At 31.9% G+C, this 22286-nt stretch overlaps 1 pseudogene; it reads right to left on the reverse strand.

Moving 5' to 3' along the window:
• The window catches only part of LOC149558234 (plasma membrane ATPase pseudogene), a 49390-nt pseudogene extending 27921 nt beyond the window's left edge, over positions 1–21469 (reverse strand).
• Between the last annotated feature and the right edge of the window lie 817 nt (positions 21470–22286).

The raw sequence follows: 22286 nt of genomic DNA on the forward strand, positions 1-22286 counted from the left end.
TAGAAATGTCAAATATTCTATTTAAATTGTGAATGCCGCCAAAGCCGTTTGAAAGGGTGCATCGGTAGGAGTTGAACCCCAAACTAGTCAGCCCATAAAATAGGTAATTACTACTATGCCATACACATGTCTTAAGATTTTTATGGGTTAAAACATATTTATCATGTGACCACCAACCAAGCCACCCTTAAAATAAGGATATATGGTTATTTTGTTAATTGTTTTAACCTCAAATTCATGTAATGCCAAAATTATTAAATGGAAAAAAGGTTAATGTCGAAGCATGTATTGTTAATAGGCCTATTATTAAAACAATTAGTTTTGGCCTAATTTAGTCAAATTTTATGTATAAAAATAGTGGGGTAAGTTATTTTTAAAAACACGAAATGGAGAGAGGTCTTGATAGTCTTTCAGTTGATCCAAGTGGTGAAGTTTTGAAGGATTAGGGAGATTTTTCTAGGAGATATTTTGGAGCCATTTTCATATTTTAGAGAATTCTTATGGTTTCTAAGTGCTAGAAGAAATGGTCTTGGTGCATAATTGGAATTGATTTCTAGAGAATTAATCAGATTGGTTGTACAAGAGTTGACTCAGAGACGTAGTCATGTTTGTGGTGAACTCCGAAATCAAACTTTGTTTGCACTTTCTATCTTCTTCTCTCTATCAATTTTGTTTATTTCACATCAAAGTTTTTTGAGTTTTTGATTCTTAAATTCATTAATGTATAAATGTAATAAGACTTCCGCTAATTTGACTATTGTTTAAGCATTCAATACTACAATTAGTCCTGATCCATTTATAGATCATCTCGATTTGATGAGAAAATAGTATCATTTTCTTGATACATTCAAGATCAAAATAATTAGGAATTTGCAACCTGATTCTAAGAGAAAGATAATCAAATATTCATCCTTGGTTTGATAAGATTTATTTCAAGGGAAATCACAAAGAGTTTTATAAAAGAGTGGATCATATCAATGTGTATGTTTGTGAATGCATATCAGTTCACATGGTGAACTGATATACATGCACACACATACACATATGTTTTTCTAATTGATATTTCACTAAATTATGACAGGCACTATTGTTTCTCAACATGTAAAGTTAGAGGTTTTGGATGTTGCTATTTGCTTTCCTTATAAATTACACTCTGATGAAACTTGTAAAAAGTGATAAAGAAAATTTAGTAGAATGAGGAAATTAAAATATTTTCTAGAATATATTAGGCATAGTTGCACTAATAAACATGGACTCAAAATGAAAATAAAATTTCTAATATAGATTTGAAATAGAGTACCATTACATTACAATGATCTACTTCTCTTCCATCAAAAATATACTTACCTTATATTTGTAGCAACCACTATCATACTTTCAAATTATATTAAAGGAGAGATTAAACATACTTACAAGTTGGTCAAGATACTCATAACAACCTGCAAGGTCACATCATTCAATTTTTTCAACTAGAAATGTCTACATTATGCATACATATTGAAAGGAAAATTAGAAGGGTACCAAATTTGATCCTTCTTTAACATTGTATTAGAGAAGGTCCTTCTAAGACTTGTGAGACTCTATAAATCTATAGTGTATCACATCTATCTATTGATGGATTCATTGGTAGAACATCACCATAACCATCAAAATATCCATGACATTGCATGGGACTATGAGAAAATTGTTTCCCTAATCTCTTCATAAGAAAATGAGAGACATGGATGTCGACTCAAAAGTGTGATTGGAAAGTTGGGGTGGGGGGGCGAGCAGGAGGGGGGGCATTCGAGTTGAGATGGGTTTTGTAAAATAAAGTGGTAGTTGAATGAGTTTGTAGTTAATTATAAAGCTTATTACAGTTCAGTGAACATATTTTTTCTAAAGATGAAGGTTTTGAAAACTTCATTAACCTAGATTAATGCTATTGAGTAGCTTGAGAACATGTTTATTTGGTGCCTATGTATTATACAACTTAGAATGTTGATTTATATCACCTTGGACATATTGATAGGATGGCTCTAAACACATGCAAGAATTTAGAACTCATACTTGATAAGAAGTTGGGTAATTAATTCATATATGTGACTTAGTCTCAAAATAAGTGGTCTAGATAGTAAAATACAATCTCTAAAAGTACATCTTGAGAGATGTTTTATCACCACTAGCATTGTTGTCAAAATGGATTAGAAAATTGGATATGGTGCAAAAATTCTAAAAAAATCTTAATCTCAAAGTGCAAATTTGATTAGCAATGGATAAAGTTTGCGTATAAACAATGAGGAAAACTAAATTTTGTAGATAAATGAACAGAGCCATTACCTTGAGCTATGTATTAATGTAGTTCTGAAGTGTAGATTGCAATGAACAATGTGAACATGGAACATTTTTAACAATGATGTAAGGAGTGCAAATACAAAGCGTGGTCCACTAAAATAACAAGTAAATGGGTTAAATTCAAAACATTTCTATTACTAGTACATGTATTTGATTAATAACTCCATCAATGTGATGCACATAATGGCCTTCATCATGTGTAGGTTTTGTGACTTGACTTGAAGGCTACAATGAAATATCATGCATATTGTTATACCTACAATTTAGTCCTTTGGGTTATTTTTGTACAATAAAGGTGAATTGAGATGCTATGGAAGGGGTTGAAGTGGACACATATGTGGATGGATTTTGTTGGATGTGGAGCAATTGGGAATTGAATGATGAAGTTGATGACTTATTTTGAAAATTAGTTAACAAAGTACGATGAGGGTATCCCCATAGACTAGTGTAGGCTCCACTCAAGGAAAACCCTCGACTCTGACTCTGCCAATTTCTTGAAGCTTAACCAAGACATTCATGTTGGGCTTCAAGAAATTGACACAATCATAATCGAGGGTTTCCCTTGAGAAGAGCTTGAGCTGCTTTATGGTGATACCCTCATCATGTTCTATCATCCAATTTTCAAAATAGGCCATCAGCTAATTTCCTCCTTTAATTTGTAGCTACATCAATACATCCCACCATGCCCCATCCATATCCTAAAGATGAACATCTTGGACTTGTTGGTTGAATGAGTTTGCACACCTTACTATTGAAGAAAATAAACCCAATCAATGTTAAAGCAACAAGATATTAAATTTATACTCTATAATAAAATTGCATAATTAAAACATAATTAAAAAATATGGAGTTACAGAAAAAGAATCATAAAATCATAATAACCACAAAACAAAAATTATTTATGTTGGATGTGAGAAAATGAATCTAAAGCCTTGACAAGAACACATAAAACTTGCATCCTTGTAAGACCCAACTACCTTAAGAACACACCACCCTGTCTGATGAAGTCATATTGAAAATATTGTATTTTTTGGTGTAAATAAGTATTTCCTATTTATAGTTTACTTAAGTTTACTTAAGATAATACATATTCATATTAGTTTTCATGTAAACACCTAGGAGTTTGCATATTCATATGAGTTACCATGTAGAACACTTAGTAGTTTGAACTCCATCTAAGAACATGGTGTCTACTACTTGTCTTTATGAGATACACCTCTATATTCTAATCATCTCATTATTATACATACACTCATGAACAATGGAAGATAATCCACTCTTGGTGGACATGTGCTTAGTTGTTATGATTATCACTTGCATGAGTCCTGGTCATCTTGATTTCCTTTATATACAGGGTACATCTATTATGTATTCATCCAATTACTTGATTAATCTATTCTCATTTGATCATATATTAACTCTCTTGTCCTATCTCTTGAGGTTCTAGATATTGGCATTTCATTTTTACCTTAGGCAAGTTCTTACCTAATATGAAATCTTGAGGTATATTCTTACATGGTATAAGAGCTAGACCAAATTATTAGAGGGTATCAAAGCCATATTCCTACATGGTATTAGAGCTAAAGGAGCATTCATTATATAGCCATTGGAGTTGTTTTTTAGCTCAATATTGGAGCTTACTAGAGAAAAGTAGATGTTTGCATCACATTTAGAAGGTCAAAAACCCCCTAAATCAACTTTTTTTCATCCCAATCAGACATCTAAGGAAAAATCTAAAGTCATTTGATTTTTGGAGGTGTGACAACGATGATTAGGAAAAATAATTATAGAGCTGATTTTCAAACAACAATATCTCCTTCATACATAATCCTTTTTTCTAACATTTTTTTCAAATTTTGTGGTAGAATTTCATTATGTGCACAATGGTACAAGTTGTTTGTGATTTTTGTTTTTTATTTTTTTGAAAATTGTAAATCTTAATTTTTACAATTTTTGAAGCTTCATTTGGGCTCATATGGACAAATTTTGAGGTGCTATTTTTTTTTGAAAGTACATGATTTATTGTCTAATTTCTAGATTTGGCCTCAATTTGGAGTAATATTGAGTGGACATAGTACTTTAAGTATTTGATTGATTTTTTGCCTAGTTTGATACTTGTAATTATTTAGATATTTAGAGATCTTGTATCCTAATTGTATTGAGTCTATTATTGCTTCACTTTTTCTATTTTAATCATCATAGTCAAAATTCTACTTTGGCCAAATTGAAAAAGTGGCAATTGTATTAGCACTACATGTAAGGTGCCAAAATCATCTATTTAGGGCGGTGGGGGGTTCCTTGATTCACTATATATTAGGAGGTGCATTAATTAGTACATCATGAATGAGGATGATTTAATTACCTTGCCAGTACAAAACTATAAGCAATGGAGTAAATTAGGTTTCACTTATCTTAGGGAGCATAATGTATTGTCATATGTGAAAGGACTTTCATACAATGATAACACTATTAAAATTATTTTTCGAGCACTTTATCTACATATAGATATGGAGGTTATGGATTCACTTGATGACATGAAGTCAATTGATCCTTATGATATTTGGATCTATAATTGGGAGATTTGTTGAGATCCACATGTTCCTCCATTCCTAAAAGATCTTTTACCTCCAGTTGAAGCTCCTTCCTCTCTAGCTGAGATCATTACATCTACAGTTCTTTTTAATGATACTTGTATTCATACAATGATTGATTTAGGTGATTTACTACAATAGGATATTCATTATCTTTCAGACTTAGTTCCATGAGATGACTACTCAAAAAAAATTTTTAGTTTTGTTATGGATTCCTACCTTACAGATTTGGGAGATATTATTGATGACATTCATCTTCTCTTTATTGAAGATGACCTTTCTTTAGTTGTTGCAGGGGAACACTCCGACCCTCATGATTCTCCACTTGATCTTTCTTTCAATTTTGACATAATTATGGATATCTTCTTACAACATTTTCAGGAGGTCTCTTTCATTTTATAAAAGGCATTTGAGTCATTGGAGATTGCTTTAAATGAATCTCAAAATTCACTTGAGATGTCATATTTCATGGTTGATCATAATCATGTGTTGGAGATTCATAGTTAGTTTCTTGTGACATCATACATTTTTAGGGTTCTTCCTACTGATTGAGGATGATTCTTTTGTACACCTATGGCACCATTTATTCCTCAAGGGAGAAATATTACTAAGTTTTCTTGGTGGAACTTTGATAGGGAGCATTTATCTTTGGTGTACCTTCTACATTGAGGGGGGTCTTCTTTCCTTCTCTTCCCACTTCTTATTTTGAGGAGACATCATTTTCTTTCGAGTTTGATCCACATTAATACATGGAGAAATTACTATTGGTCTTGATGTTGATTAGTTTGTGGCATATTTATTATTCAAGGACATGGTGACACATCTTAAAACTTTAGAGACAACATACTTCATATGGATTCCACTTCCATCTTCTTGTCCACAATGGGAAGCCTTCTTCCAACTGTATTGGTGTATCTTCCTCCAAAGGGGAGAAATGTAATTTGTAGACATTGAATTATCTTTTATCTTCAAGCACTTTCCATACTTGCACAAGATCACTCACTAATGGGGAGATTTCATTTCTCCTTATTTCCTTCTTACGGAGGAATTTTCTATTGTATATGCATGATGTATGTCATAATAGGGGGGTCTTGATTACTCTATCCATACAAACATCTTCATTTATTTTTCTTCTCTCTTTTTTGGGGAGGGTTTTTCACATGAGGTTTTCCCTTCTTTCTCCACTTTATTAGATATTGCATTACATCTTTTTTTGTACTTGGAGTTTGTGCATGGATACATTACATGACCTAGTAGCCAGGACCTATCTTGCAGATAAAGGAAATCAAGATGACTAGGAGTCATGCAAGTGATGTACGCATAACAACTGAGCACATGCCCACCAATAATTCATTATAGTCATTCAACCTTTTGACAAAAATAAAGTTGTTAGATAAAAAAATTAGCTCAAGCTACCTAGAATATATTACAACAAATGGATGAATGGAAAAATATTCTAACAATTATATTAAGTTGCATACCTTATACATAATGTGGGCTAATATAGCTTCAATTTTAAATCATAAAGAGTTTCAGAAAATATATCATCTCTTTCAAAATCATCATGTGATCACTAGTCTTATGAATAATTAAACTAAAATTATAGTCTAAATAATAATAATTTTAAAGTACCTAGAAGCTTAGGCAATTTTAAGGGAATCATATCTTTCTCAAGTAAAAACAATGCCATATCCAATGATCTAGTACAATTAACATGGGATGATCCAAGAAATGATGTGAAATTATCATGAATACTGATATCTATTCTATCATGATAATGTGTACCTATTACTGCACAAAGTTAACCAATGACTATGATCAAACGAACCCAAAAAAGTACAAATCAAATCATATTTAAAACATAACAATATATAAAAAGCTAAGGATTTACCAACTCTAGTAATAGTAGGCATGGATATTTGCATGATCCTTGTTGTCAATCCTACAATCAACAATATCAAATTGGTAGCCAGTCGTGTCGAACAAGGTGTATGCACTTCCTCATGACCTAAAAAAAATCATATATACAATGTATTGTCTTTTTAAAATATAGATTCCAATAACATGACAATAGTAATATAGTTCACCTTTATTATAAACTATCAATAATAATCAAATGAAGAAAATAATGACACAATTTTGACTGTTAATGGACTCCAATAGAGAAGCATAGTATATGGTTATTTTGATGATGTCCCTTATGATTGTTGAAAATTGAAATTACATATCTATAGGAACTATGTTAGTATTCTCATCATGTCCAACAACTTGGTGAGGTCTCAAAAAATTCTATAAGAACACATACATATTTTAGTTCATGATCCATAAATTAGTATAAAACATATATATTTATTGAACTATTGTACTAGATAAATATTCAGTTTTGCTTACTTCCAAAAAATGTTCTCTCTGACACAATTAATTTTTTGTTGCCCCTTTCTCTTTGGTTGGATTTGGATCCATCACAAGTGCAAGAAATTGCATATTGATGTTTTTAGGTTCTTTTTGTACATTCTTATAGGGTTAGTGGTATATGTAATGTCATCACCACATAATATTATGGCTGCCATATCAAAAACTAATTTCTCTTGTATAATTCATTCTTTTCCCTTTCCCTAGGCACCAAAATGTGATAGTAATATCAGTAAAACATTCAAAATCACTTGAAAACCTTATTGAAAAATAATATAGTAATAAGACATTTTGTACAATTACAATTACACTGAATTTTACCTTCATTGAAGAAGGGGTGAGACAAAAATCAATTTCTCTATCATCTGATGGATCCATATCACTCTATGACAAAGAATACACATAAAAACATCAAAATAATAAAATAAAAATAGCTAATTACCTTTCCCTTCTGAATGGATTGTGGTTCACCCCCCACACTCTGCCCCCCACTAACAAGTGATACTTGCAAGAGAAAATAAATATGAAGAACCATGTATATTCCAATATCAAATAGAAAAGTGATGAGAACAGAACATAATATATCATAGATTTCTCATGGACAAATGAAATAGCTAAGAGTGTGACATCATCAACCTATTTTAGATCCTCCTTAGTCATCAGTTGAACATGAATGAAGATCATATACATGTATAAGTATGTAGCTATTAAAATTATTTTACTATAAAGATTAGTTTTAAATCAACAATGCCAAAATATTTACCAACATAAAAGGATCCCATGGCTTTGCATGCCCCTCCTCTTCTCTTATGTTAGGGTCTACAATCTCTATAGTCATGTGTGATACATTCTTCTCCCCAAATATAAACTAATAGTTAGAATAGTCACCAATAGGACCCATACATAAATTCTTGCACATTATGCAAATATGGGGCATACAAACATGTGGTGTTCTTGTTGACAATGAACTTGTGCCATCATTATCAACATGGGGAGGTAACACTAACCTAGTCTGGGAGATCAATAGGCTACTCAGTCAAGGGATAGATCTAATAGTCTAATAGATAGCCTCTACGTTTATATTAAGATTTTGTACTAGAGGAGGGGGGGAGACATTGGTTGGAGGGATATACATGCCAACTTTCTTCCACTAGACAAATGGTTTATCTCGGGGAACTCCTCCTCTCATGCCTATGTTGGGCCTCATAGTCTAGTAGTTCACTTTGAGGCATAACACAAATTTAGCATATATTTTTTTAATAAAATAAAATGGGACATCTAAATTTTTGTGTGGTAGTTTTTCAAAAACCATCCACCAACAATCCCAAAATTTTGCATTCATCTAGCCTCATTTGTGCACCAGCCAATTGATGATTTGGGTTTTGGGTGATCCACTTTCTTACCAATTTTTTGGGTTCACAAATTTTTTAACTATATAATCTTTGGTTATGATTAGGGCTACAACCTCATCATAATTGAACTCATCATCAAATAGGGAATACATTTTCTCACACTAGTGAAGAGAAGCATTTTGTTATTTGGTAAGTGTTTAATAATTATCCACTATGGTGTTTAACATGTTGATCTTAGATTGGTTTTGACAAGTGAGTGTCAACACACTTAAACCATTTACTTAGTTCATGTCAAATTTGTAATACATTCCAAGCACAACATGTAAATGTTAAGACCATGTCGAGTTGCAATGAGTGTTGAGTCAGTCGTATGCTAAGTCACTCTAGTGTCAAGTAGATAGACCATTCCAAGTGAATTCAAGTATCGAGTAAAAAGTGGATGTCGAGTAGTGCAGGTTTTAAGTTAGAAGTAGAAATACAATGTATGCCAAAAGTTAGAGCCTTCATATGTCGAGTGACATAGTTTGGACATATTGGTTTGAAATGACACAAACAACTATGTAAATTATTTTTGAGCCAACTTAAGGACATATTATGATATTTTGGAGATAAGGAGGAATCTATATGCAGATTCCCTATGCAATTACATGCATCCAATCAAAAAATAGGAAGGTTTAAGTGGAAAAATGAATGAATCTTAGTCATAGATTCATACCTAACCCTAAGGCATAAGAGTTTTCTTAAGGAGGATGAAACCCTAAACTCTTTATGAGTGGATAGTCTATAAGGGGTGAATGATCAAATTGGAAGAGAAAGAAAGACAATTTGTAGAGCATTCAAGGTGACTTAGATGTAAGAGTGAATTGCAAAATCTGTTAAGGATACAACATTAAAACATTATATCATGAAGGATCAAATAGAGACTACGTAGAGGTGATTTGTTATTAGGCAAGAAAGTGCCAACCATAGGTCTATGCTGAGACATTTTAACAGGTGATTTCAGTTAAACCTCTTAATAAATTAGTCCTAATAAGTTGTATGAAATCCTTTAATAGGGTGCTTACTTAATTGTAAGTTGAAGTCCTCTAACTAGGCACACTTCTTATAGGGTGTTGGAATTCTCTAATAAGGTGGGACTTAATACTCTTTGTAAGCCTTTAATAGGGTAGGCCTTTCACAGTGCAGATCATGATTCATAGTCAAATTATTGTAACCTTCATTAGATACACTTTATTGCTATAGTAGTGAAGATTTATGGGTGTCATCCCCACCCTAATTTTACCTTCTCACTTGGAGGGTTTTTAGGTAATCATATTTGGTGTTATGTGTGTGTTTGATTACATGTTTACATGATTGATGCATATGCTTTACATGTTATTTCAGTATATTAATGCATGTGATGTATGAATGGTGAAATTTTTATGAGTCCAAGTTTAAACTCTTGATTCACACCCCTGCCAAAGAATTTTACTTTCTTTCCACTTTTAATTCCAACATAACATAGATAACCTAGGAGCCAATGTAAGTATATTATTATATGTGGCTTGAAAACCCCTCAGTATGGAAATATTATTTTGTATCAAATCTTGAATTCAATGAGGGTTTTGAAGGGGAAGTGAATCATTTGGTAGAGGTTCAAGATATTGATGGGGCTATGAAACATTTGAGGGAGGGTTTCAAGGAAAATCATTTCATGGATCAACACCGTTTGGGTTAGAAATGCATATTAAATTGAAAAGATTTTAAAAATTACTAATTCTATTCATACTTTATAATTAAAGGGAATTGTTTTAGAGAATTCTATTAAAAAGCCTAATTTTAAATAGAAAAAAATTAAAGCTATTAATAAAACTAGAAAATGAAACTTACCTTTGATTGCAATGCTAAAATGAAGGTGGAGGATGATATGATACCCTATTGCGGATCTAGTATACAAAATGGGGCCCCTAAAAAACTAAAAATAATAATGACAATGATTCTAGAGTATTTTGATTTTATTATCTACACATAGGTTTCAGGTATCAATATCATATTGGGTACCCAAAAATATCAGATATCTAGTATGACATTGGGTACCCAATAAGGTAATGTATTATCTTTTTGCTTCGGTATCACGATGGCTAGGAATAAATCTAGAAAAAAATTTGAACTACTTTTTAGATATTTTAAAACTACAACTTTTTCATATCACCATTTTTTGGCACATCATGATCCTACAGATACCCTCTTTATAAAATATGCCCATGTCATTCTTCTATATAATCAATAATTTAAATATAATAGATAGATTTTTCAATGGAATGAACATCTTTCCAATTAAAAATAATAGAACCAATAAGATCTAACACACCATAAGAGTTACATAAAAATTTGAGTAAACATGGGCATGGTTTTATTTTCCATAGATGTAATTCTCACAAAAATTAAAATTAAGATTGGAATCATTCAATTATTTAAAAATGTTTTTCTTTTTCAATTTCATTGGACTCTTCTCTCCAATTTGGAAAAATATTTGGTGCCATAACACAATCTTATCTACAAGAATTTTGACTTAGAGGGAGAACCACCCTTAGGTACCTAGAATCATATTTTTGGAGTTCTAAAAATTTAGAGAGGGTCCTATGTACTCCTTATACCTTATCAGAGGTGTATGAGGACCTTTCCCTTTGGTTTTATGAGGACCTTTCCCTTGTATATAGTGGTGAATCCGACTCTTTAATTGGGTCATACTCAAGGAACAAATTTACAAGTTCACACACCCAAGGTCTCATAAACACCCAATTGCTCTTCATCTTGTGATTAAAATATAAAGAATGCTATAGATGAAATCCATTGAAAGGATTAAAGCCTAATAATATAGAAAACTGCCATTTACCAATATCCCTTTGAAAACAAGGACACTTTTTATAGATATTTAATGATTAATATTGCTTACCTTAACAAGATTATCAACAATTAATTATATAATGTCTAACCTTAGGTAAAGATACCTTACAAAGTCTCCCTTTAGAAAATATCAACAATTATATTTCATACATGCCTAGATATCAATGGAGTGTAGCATTATGATCGATAGTTCAACATAGCTATGTTAGAAGCCTTATCAATTTATCCTAGTGACACTTATCAATATATTTGAAGGAAGCACAATGAAAGACATAAAGCTAATGACCATAGTTTATAAAGTAATGAAAACTAGAGTAAAACATTTTTTATTATTATTAGTCCTTACCATAGGGCAGGAAACTTAAGTTTTTTATTGTATTTTGTGTATTAATATAGATTTTAGAAATTGTGTCACAACCATTTAACCTATTGTTCTTCTAAATTTTCCTATTTAAGTGATTTTTTATTGTTTTATTTTTATTTTTTCATTGGCTCAATTATTATTTCCCAATGATTTTTAAAATTTTCTTCTTAAGGAAATATGCATTAAATTAGGGAGTGGTGGCAAGAGGTGTAAATGATAGTAAAGAGTGGCAACTTGTGGCAAGTGTAGGAAAGTCTTATCTGTAGGTTATTTTAACATCCACAACATCAAACTTTATAGCTTTGTTACCATCAAGCAGGGTTCTTTTCTTTCTTGTAGTTTTCACATTCTAGCTTAAATGTACTCTGAATTTTTTCTATTATGATTTAGATTTTAATGTATTGTTGTTAGGTCCTCTCTACTTTGTTAAAAACAAATCCTATCCATATTTCCGTTCTTAATATTATTTTTTTAATTCTTGGAATGCTATTGAGTTAAGTTCTATGATTTTATTTTAGAAATTTGATCATAAAATAGCTTTCTAACTTATAACATAATAGATTGATACCTACCTCTTCTTATGTGCTTCAAGTTCATGTTGCATCTATAGGTACATATTATCACTTCTTAGTAGTTCCATTAGTTTAGGTGTGTAAACATTTTGAGACTATGATACATTAAAATATATTTCCCTCTTTGGAGTTTTGTAGTTTTAAGTTCTTCTAATTTAGGGCATCTCCAAGAGTAATTTTTGATTTCCAAATTAGAATTCTATTTCAGAATTATTTCTCTATGGCCACATACTTGCCAACATGTTTGGATATAACTTATAATTATATGAGTCTAAGTGATCACATTCATCAGTCATGAGTAATTATGAAATGCCTACATCAGAATAAAGGCTTTAGATGAAATATCTATTGTTTTCTATTCTTATAATATTTTGGATATTATTAGAAGTTTTTTCTTTTAACTATATTAGTAGTATGCATGGAAATGGAATGAGTAGATGTAGTCAAGAATGGATGACACTGTCAATCTTTTAAAACTGAAGTAACCTTCAAATCTATATAACTGCATTTATTCATTTCCATTTTGAACACTAGAAAAATCATTCTACAAATTGGGTAAAAGTACAAAGCTATGTCACCTTTTAGGATGACTTATCAGAATGATATAATTTGAGTATTTCTATGCAAAAATCAATTTTGGTCAAACATATGGTCAAGATAAATTCATTCTAGCTAATTTATATATGGTTTGACACTTTTCCAATTGGAAATGCCTACTAAATGCATGTTTATACTAGTTTATATCCAATTACTAAAGAAATAAATTTATTTTTGAAAACTGACATTTCAATAACTCTAAGCATTTTTTATGACATGTTTGTAGTAACATATAAACACCATTTTATAGAGGTCAAAGTCAAGAATATTCTCATATAGATTTTATAGCGTTTTAATTAGATATAGTATATTGTAATTAGAAAATTTTACAAGCATGTATTTTAACACTCGAAAAGAAATCAATTTTGGAACTGAAAAAATATTAAATCATATTTAAAAAATTTAAAAATTATATGATGTTCTATAGAAAACAATCCTCTTCAAGAATGTAAAATTTTTCTTTTGGGTAAAATAGATTTGTTTTCAAAAATGTGGTGGAAGATGAAAACTATTAATTTCAAATGAGTCAAAATTTTAATCATTATAAAAGAGAAAATATAGGTCTAAAGTCAATTTTTATATTTGATTGTTCTAGACATATATGTTATACATAACATAGTTTGAGCTCAAATGGAAATAATTTTATTTCCATATAGTTTTGTGGTAGGAACTAAACCCCTAATTTTTAGCATTTTTCAACAACAAAAATATCATTTATAAAAATTAGGAAAATATATGAATTCTTATTTCAAATAATTATTAAAAATTATAATCCTAAATTTCATCTATTTCTACACATTTCATTAGTTAACTTCATTTTCAAATTCTAAATAATAATACCAATTTTATGTCATTGAAGGTGAACAATTATACTTTTGTTAGCCTTTTCCTTTACAAAAGGGTGACACAGGTTTGTGCTTTTACCCAATCATTCATTATTTATGCTTGGTTTCATGGCTAGCCATGAACATTTCCTTATTTGTTTTGTTACAAATTAGAGTTATTTTTGATACCAAAACAAGTGTCAATTATTTTCAAAATCCATAATTGCTATTTTTTTTCAGTTCATATTTTATAGATAGACTTTTGCATCAACCTCATTTAATACAACTTTTTTCTTTCTTGTAATTTAGCTTCATTTATTAATCATTATGGTGTAAGGGAAAAATCTTGCTCTCTAACCCTAACTTCTCTTAGGGTCTTCTCTAGACAATTTCTCCAACCTATTAGGGTTCTTCCACTAGAATGCTAGCTCAGAAGGATTCTACTCCCAATCCTCCACATCTTCAACTTGTCCACACAACTCATGAAGTGAATTCAACCCAAACATGCTCCATGAATGTATTCTTAGATCATCCACACCAAGTGCTCAAACATGACCAAAATTCACCAGCAATGAAGAGGAAGGTTTTTTTTCTAGGGCACTAGATCCATTCCAATGCTCATCAACTTAAAATTCAAAGAAATCCCTATCAATTTCAAGAATTTGCTCCAAACTAGGCTTAATAGGGCTACATGCAATTAGGCCTTAAAATACACTTTCTGACTTATAACTCAAAAAATTTCTTAACAAAGTGGAAAAAAACTCCATATTCTCATACCCTTTGGAAGGCCTTCCAAATTTACCTAGTCTCACTTCCCTAACCTCTCTGTATAGTGTGATGCTAAAATCAAGCCTAAAAATAAGGTTTATGCATAAATTTTTTAGCATTCACAAGGGTTCGATCAACCACATAGAAAAACCTATTACCATGAGCTCTCCTTTGGTATGAGGCTTCTCCACACTCATACCCTCCTCTCCACATGTTTTTATTGAAGCAATGGGATATGTGTAGGATTATGGACAACCAAACTATGCCCTTAAGTGGTAATAAAAAATTAGAAAATCAGGGTTATGTCAACATGACGTGCAATTTTCCACTTGTTATTAACTTTATATCAAAAATTTGAGAGAAAAGAATCTCTATCAAATTGAATCTAGTTTCTAAACTACTTGGACTTATCTCAAAAACAATAAAAATTGATTGGTCAAAATTTTGAATTTTAATGCAATATTACAAAAATTTCAAAACAAAAATAAGAATTAGACGTATGTCTAACCACCTTAATCAAAATCAAATGATAATATTTTTTAATAATATTATGGATATAAGTAGTAGACTCATGCCTAGATATGACACATATTTTTGGGTATTTTTATTCTAAATAAATAGTTAATAATTAATTTTTGACTTTAGTATTTTTGGAATAAAAAAACCCTCATGACTAATTGAAAACTCTGTAAAATTCAATTTTTATTTATTTTCCTTCCAGTAGAAGAAACATAGAATGTGATGCATCTTTTGGATTTAAAAGATATGGTACCATTTAAAAGTTATAGTTGTTTTTCAAATAGTGTGTCAGTCAGCACTTTACTCATAACTCCATTAGAAAATAAGTAACAATTACTTACTAAACTCATAATTTGACAAAACTTACATTTATGGAAAGATAAGAACATTCTTAAGAAATCCTTTTCATTTCATCAAATTTTGACAAAAACAAAGTCATCAGTTGCATGTTTGAAGTAAAAATCACATAGAAATAGGCCAAAAGCACATTTTTAGGATGTTTATAAAGTTGACCATATAGATTTGGTATCAAAAAATATAGTAGACCTTATAAAATTATTAATTGTTTTCATTTAGCATCAGGGTGGGTGGGAAAAAAGTTGGAATAGATTTTGAAATGGTTTGAGATATTTCAGAACTACAAAATTTTCAGATTGCCACTTTTTGGCACACCATGAATGAATGCATTCAATCCATCAAAATGTTACTACAATTATTGTGATCAATAACCATGCTCCACTGGCTTGCCTAGGGCATCACTTAAAAAATAGAAGGCTTTATTTCTAGGACCTAATGTATAAGGAGTCATCTCACAAATCTAAAGAAACCATACATATGCCATGGTGGGAATGTGAGCTATGATCCCATGAGTAAAAATTGCCTGGTTTAGACCAACAATAGGGCTAAAAAAACTATTTTTAAAATTTAATAAAATGGAACAAAACAACCTACTTTCTTACACATAGAATCAAGTAATGAAATATATTAACACATGCAAAAGCTATAGTGCAGAGATGAATCCATTAATTCATAATTACAATGTAAAGTGCATTGATTATGATAAAATTGCTCAATAATTATACTTTCTTATTAATCAAACTTCAAATGTTAATTGAACATTCTCAAAATTTGAGGGAGGAATTATATAGCTTATCATCACATTCCCTAACTATTTAAAATAGTTTCTAGTCATCACTTTTAAGATTCAACCAAGTTTCACTAAAAGTTGTCAGGACAACTTTTGTAAATTTGTGAAGTTGTCATGCAACTTGAAAATTTTTTAAAATTCAAGCCAAACTTGGCCAAACATTCATGAAATACTACCAAATGAGTAAATAGACTCCCTAGACCAAGAATTAACCATTCCAACCTTTCTGCTCCCAATCTAACTCTTTGAGTGCATAAACTACACTATTGACAACATTTGCAACATTGTCACACTATAAGGAAACTTTTTACACCTAGGAATATTTAAAGGTGTTGATGACCTAACCAAGAATCCCAAGCTTTGAGACAATACTAAGACTAACTAGCCCTCTTATTTCACTAGTGGCTTGGCTAAGACCACTACAAGAAAAAACTTGACCAGGAACCCTAGGCGAAAAAATAGTCCTACCTAGGTTCTCCTACACCATGCTCCCCCACAAAAGTAAATCATGTCACTCCTGTGGACAAGATTCATCAATAATCCCAAATTTATTGAATTCTATAGTTGCAACCCATGTTTCTTATAACTCTAGCTTGTGTTTCCATTTGATGAGGTGTTCTATGTACATCTTGTGTCTAGTGGTCTTCTTGACCCTTGAGTCTAGTAACTTTTTTGCCTCTAGCTATATCTTGGGGGTTAAAACATCTAGTTCATCATCATTACAAACATCTTTACTATTCATGTCCAACTTAGTTAATGTTCCTTTAAACTTGACCAAGTTTGCAACATTGAAGACCGCTAAGATGCTCAAATCATTAGGTAGATCCACTTTGTATGTATTAGCCCCATACTTGGACATGATTTTGTAGGGTTCCACTCTCTTAATCTATAGCTTAGAAGTCACTCCTTTCTACAACCTAGACTTATTAAAATGTAGCATGACATAATCACCTATTTCAAAATGAACATCCTTTCTCTTCTCATCCACCTTAGCCTTCAATTTTCATGTAGTTTCCTATATAGTCCTCTTTATCTTCTCTTGAATCTCTTTCATGGTTTGAGTGAGTTCTTTAGCATGATAACTCCTATAATTCCATAGCTCCAAAATCTTTGAGCTCACACACATCCCTTTGTGCATCCCATAAACAACCTCAAATGGGCTCCTACCTGTTGTCTTGTTCACACTATCATTATGTGTATACTCTTCTTGAGGAATAACCATATCCCATATCTAACCATATTCTTTAATTACAAACCTTAGCAAGTTACCCAACACCCTACTAACCACCTTAATTTCACCATTAGTTTGAGGGTGATAAGGTGAACCAAATGATAGGTTAATTCCCAACCTACCTTGCAATGTTTTTTGAAAATGTCTCATAAATTTAGCATCCCTATCTAACACAATGCTTTGGGGTAGTCCATGGATCCTCAAAATATCCTTAAAGAATAAATGTGGAATATGGCATGCATCATGAGTAGTTTTACAAGGCATAAAATGACCCATTTTGCTAAACCTATCTGCCATAACATAGATGCTATCACAACCTTGCTTTGTTTTTGGTAACCCTAAAATGAAGTCTATACTAACACAGTCCCATGGTCTATTAGGAACTAGTAAAGGTTGGTATAAACCTCCATTTTTATCTACTCATTTTTCTTTCATGCACACTACACATTGTTCCACACATCTTGTCACATCCCTTGACAACTTTGGCCAATAGTAAAACCTTTGAAATAGCTCCATGGTCTAGGTAACACCAAAATGAAAACTTGTACTTCCATTATGTTTTTATTGGATAAGGTTCTCTCTCATGGAACCCTTAGGAACACATAGGTAGTTTTGTTTGAGAAAATAGCCCACTTTTCAAGGTATAATTAGAAAATGTATTGTGAAAATGATTCTAAAAATTAGAACATATCGTAATTATAAGCTTCAACAAAGTCTCCATAATCCTTGTAGAGGTCCTTGAAAATACCTATGCCAATGCTATGTATTTGAACCTCTTGAATGCTCAACATCCTCTTTCTTAGTACACCAACAACCTTTTTCAACTTCCCCTTCTTGTGCTTAATTGTGAATGTCAATGCTTGAAGATATTCAATCTACTTCAAATGTCTATTAAACTTATATTTTCTTGCATATTGATGTAGCTAAAGGCTTTGTTGTCAGTGAACATCACAAATTCTTTGGGTAGAAGTTAATGTCCTCACTTCGTTAGAGACTGGACCAAAGCATACAACTCTAGCTCATGGGAAGAGTATTTCTTCTTGGCTTCATTTAATTTCTCACTAAAGAAGGATATTGACCTACCTTCTTGGCTTAACACACCCCCTACTCTATCCCACTTGCATCACAATCTAGGGTAAATAGTTTGTCAAAACTAGGTAGTGTAAGGATAGGTTGTTTTGCCACTTGTTCCTTAAAATTTTCAAATGCTTTCCCTAATTTAGAGGTCTACCTAAACTTGATCTTCATCGCACATTTGATGGTTTCTATAAATGGTGAACAAACAAAACTAAAATTTCTAATGAATTTTCTATAAAATTGGCTTAACCCATGAAAACGTCTTACCTTTTTTGTTGTGGCAATTGATGGCTAGTTTAGGATAGCTGAAACTTTTTCTAGATCCATCTTCAAAGATCCCTTGGATACCACAAATCCTAAATATGCAAATTCTTACTTCAAAACCTCACATTCTTCCATATTGATTGTTAAATTGTCTTCATGCAACTTCTTTAGCACAATGTCCACATGTTTGAGATGCCCCTCTCTTGTTTTAATGAAGACAAGTATGTCATCTAGATATGCCACCACAAATATCCTTGTATAGTCTTTAATACTTTATTCACAATCTTCATGAATGTAATAGGAGCATTTGTGAGCCCAAAAGGGATCACAAGCCACTCATACAACCCATCTATGGTCTTAAAAGTTTTCTTCCACTCATCACCTTTCTTTATACTTATTTGATAATAACCAATTTTGAGATCTAATTTTTTGAAATACTAAGTCCCTCCAAGAAAATCCATCAAGTCTTCAATTCTAGGTATGGAAAACCTAGACCTAATGGTGATCCAATATATTGTCCTTGAATCTATTCAAAGCCTCTACTTTCTACCCTTCTTGGATGCCAGAACTATTGGTACTACACAAGGGCTAATACTCTTCTTTATTCACCCTTGGTCTCAGAGTTCTTCTACTTATCCATCCACCTCTTTGTTCTAATCAAGAGTAAGCTTATAGACTTCTTCATTAGGCAATGATGCACTAGGTACAAAGTTAATCTGATGACTTATTACTCTTATAGGAGGTAAGATTGGAAGAGTTCCACTATTGACTATATCTTTATTCTTCATAGGCATCTCTTAAATTTCAAATGGTAAAGGTTATTTTTTAGACCTCTCCTCCTCCTTGGGCTTGAGAAGAATGACATACCCTTTGCTTCCTTCATCTTTAAGGTCATTTGTGAACTCCTTCCCACTACTCAATAGGATAGCAAGAGTCTTAGATTGGGACTCATATTCCTGCAATAACGAATGGATCTTGAAAGTTCTTCCATCTTTCTTGAAAGAAATGAAATTCTCCTTTCCATTATAAACAACACTCCTATCATATATCTAGGGCCTTTCCAATAGTAGATGGGATACATCCATAGGAAACACACCACAAAGTAGTTTATCTTTGTAGCCAGTAGTTAAAAACTCAACCCAAGTCTGTTCATTCACCAACAAATCTTGCTCATTTCTCAACCATGTCACCCTATATGGGTTAACAAGAGGTATCCTTTCCAACTTGAGTTTTCTCACTACCTCTTCTGATATAATGTTATCTATGGACCCTAAATCCACAATAACTTCACAAACTTTTCCAAAAATATTGTGGCTAATTCCGAACAAGGATTTCCTATGCTTGGGTTCATCCTTAACTAGTTTTCTAATCAATTCTCTTTTGAACATTGAGTTCTCTCCCCTCTCTAATTCAAAATTTTCCATCTTAGATGTCTTAGCACTCATTGTGTCTTCTTGATCATATGCAACCCTTTTATCATTTCTTGAAGAAGTAGGTTTGTTAGAGCATCTATAGGCAAGGTGACACATCTGACCACAAGCGTAACATTTCTTACCTGCAAAGTATGAATTACTTCTACCTAAAATTATCCCTCTAATAGAATCTCCTTGAGTACCTCTCCTCTTGTATAACCCCCTCCTGGAGTATTTTCACTACCATACTCAAAAAATTTAGTCTCACTTGTTTTCTTTGATCACTAATTTTGTCTTGGTACCCACCTCTATGTCCTCCTTGGTCTCATCTTCTACCTCTGCCTCTAAAATTAGAGTCCCCTTTCTTCATGTTCCTTTTTTCCACCTTAAGAGATAATTTATGACACCTATAAACATTAGTAGGGGTCCATAGGCGTAAATCTTCTTGAATATTCCATTTTAGTCCACCCAAGTACCTTGCTACCTTAATAGGTTCCTCTTCTTGAATCTTGGACCTTAGGTATTGCTTCTAAAAATCCTCTATCTAAGAGAGCACATCCAAGTCCTTTTTCTTTAGACCTTGTCTCTTTCTATAAAATTTTATTTCATAATATTATGACAAATAATTTTTCTTCACTTTAGTTACCATAGCATTCCACTTCGCTATAGGATTTTTACCCACTATGACACTTTCATCTTGCATGTATTTCCACCATGTCAATGTTGAACCTCTTAGTCTTGATTTTGTAACCTTTACTTTTTGTGCTTCTGTGACACCTTCATAGTCAAAATGATTTTTCATCTGCTTAATTCATTCCATTAATATATTAGTGTCCATATTTCCACTAATAATGGGATTCCTTCTAGTGCTTTTCCTCCTAGTTCCTTGCTAGCTTTTATGTATGGTTTCTTATTCAATGGAGGGTCTAGTTCAAGAATGATGTATTCCTCATCAATCATTTCCTTACCTTTTTCACTACTCTCACCTTCTTTTTTCTTCATAACTGCCTCAACAACTTCTTCTAGCTCTGTTTCCATTTCCTCTATGGCCTCTTCAAGGATTCTATTTCTCTCCTTTTCCTCACCCACTTCTTTGGCCAACTCTGCATTAGTCACCATTATTGTCTCACATACTAATTTTTCAGCTTGAAACATCTAGAAAAAAGCCCAATATTTTGGGGCTTTGATACCACTCTTGTGTAAAGGATAAATCTTCCTCTCTAACCTACCTTCTCTTAAGGTCTTCTCTGGGCCACTTCTCTATCCTATTAGGGTTCTTACACTAACACTAGCTCAAGACGATCATAATCCCAACCCCCCACCTCTTCAACTTGTCCACACTAATAATGAAGTCAGTTAAACCCAAACATGCTCCATGAACATTAAAGCTTATTAGTATCAAGTGAATAGTTTTTGGCATCGATGTTTGTTATGGCACAAACTTCTATGTAAACTATTTTTGGTTGACATAAACATGAAATTTTGATATTAAGGGATAAGGGTCCAAGAATATTACAAATCCCAATGCAATGAATGCAATGAATTATATTAAGGGAAGCATTAGGCAAAAATAACGATCAATCATAGTGATTGATTATGACCTAGACCATCTCCATGAATTCCTATTTAAGGAGGTTAAACCCTAAAGAGTTTATGGGTATGCAAGGAGATGAATGCTAAGATTATAGATATAATTCATGATGGCTATGATGGCTATGAAAGAGTTATACATCATAGAATCAATTTATGGAGAACATAGTGAAGTGGTGAAAAGATAAAGGAGTGATATCTAATCAAGAGGATCAATGATTAAATAGTAAATAGGTGATATAACATTAAACAACAAGGTGCTAGCCAAAAGATCAAGTGCTTAATTATTCTAAAAAGTGATACAAAGTAAATCTCTTAATAGAGTAGTCCTAATAGGATGTTGTAA

This window comes from Cupressus sempervirens, chromosome 5 (assembly GCF_028749045.1).
Source record: "Cupressus sempervirens isolate cs-2001-9-10 chromosome 5, ASM2874904v1, whole genome shotgun sequence".
Taxonomy (NCBI): Eukaryota; Viridiplantae; Streptophyta; class Pinopsida; order Cupressales; family Cupressaceae; genus Cupressus; species Cupressus sempervirens.